General features: G+C 48.6%; 1 protein-coding gene across 1 annotated transcript in view; it reads right to left on the minus strand.

Annotated features, from left to right (window-relative positions):
* Fam180a (family with sequence similarity 180 member A) overlaps nt 1-1,252 on the minus strand; it is a 14,657-nt gene that overhangs the window by 3,535 nt on the left and 9,870 nt on the right. The gene's annotated exons all lie outside the window — the stretch shown is intronic.

Consider the following 1,252-nt stretch of genomic DNA (forward strand, 5'->3'; position numbering starts at 1 on the left):
ATCCGCCTGCCTCTGCCTCCCTAGTGCTGGGATTAAAGGCGTGCGCCACCACCGCCCGGCCCTTGCTCAGCCCCTTTATGCAGCAGACACCGGTCATGAATGATTGACAAGCCTGTGGGTAGACAATGATTGTGACCTTTGGAAAAACCAGAGAGAGGAATGTAGAAATCAGAGGGCTGTGAGGGTGGCCCTCTGAAGCTGTGCAACTAACTATACTTGTCACAGCCCTTGGTGGCTGCCCTGCTACATGTCATGTCCCCGAGCCACCAGTAAAATGTTCAGTTGTGTCCAGGGCACTAAGTTATGTTAAATGTGCTAAAGAAGGCAGAGCAGTGTAAAACATTCCAGAATGATTTCCTTCAGACATGATACACGAAGATCTCAGCTAAAAAGGCCCTTCTTAAAAATAAAAAGTCTACCATTGAAATCTCCTGCTTCCCATACAAAGTGGCTATGGACAGCTTCGCTGAAGTGGCCTTTTAGTAGCTCATTCGTGACCATTGTCCCAAGTTCCTCAGGACTGGGGTAAATGGGATTTTTGCTTCTACATGCTTATTTGAGCCTGGAAGTCACAAGTGAGTGTCCCAGCAGGGTGTGGGCTTGGTCTCTGTCTTCTTCAAAGGGAAGGAAACATGGGTGCTTGGCATAGATCAAGGAGCGAGCCATTTCTGTGTGTGTGTGCATGTGTGTACACACGTGCGATGGTGCCCTTGTTTGTAGGGGCTTGGAGCTGGCATTTGGAGATCTTCCTTAGTCATGTCTTGACCTTCGTATTTTGACAGGGTCTCTCACTGAATCTGGGGCTTCGGTTTTAGCTTGATTGGCTGGTCAGGGAGCCCCAGGGATTCTGCTGTCCCCACCCCACAGATCTGGGGTTACACGTTCCTGCTGCCATGCCTGGCCTTTACATAGGTGCTAAGAATTCAAACTTGAGTCCTCATGCTCACACAGCAAGCACCTCACCCTCTCACCATCTCCCACTGCCCCTTTATGAACTTCTCTTTTACACATGTCTGAAAAGATGGAGGAGACGAACTCATGCTAGGACCAGAGGGAAACTTCACTCCCCAATTCTCCCAGAACATCTTTATTTTTTAATTTAGTTTTTGAGAATTTTATATGAGCGCTGTATTTACATCAACACCTCTTCTTCTTCCTCCTCTTCCTCCTCTTCCTCCTCTTCCTCCTCTTCCTCCTCTTCCTCCTCTTCCTCCTCTTCCTCCTCTTCCTCCTCTTCCTCCTCTTCCTCCTC

This window comes from Microtus ochrogaster, unplaced genomic scaffold (assembly GCF_000317375.1).
Source record: "Microtus ochrogaster isolate Prairie Vole_2 unplaced genomic scaffold, MicOch1.0 UNK4, whole genome shotgun sequence".
Classification (NCBI taxonomy): domain Eukaryota; kingdom Metazoa; phylum Chordata; class Mammalia; order Rodentia; family Cricetidae; genus Microtus; species Microtus ochrogaster.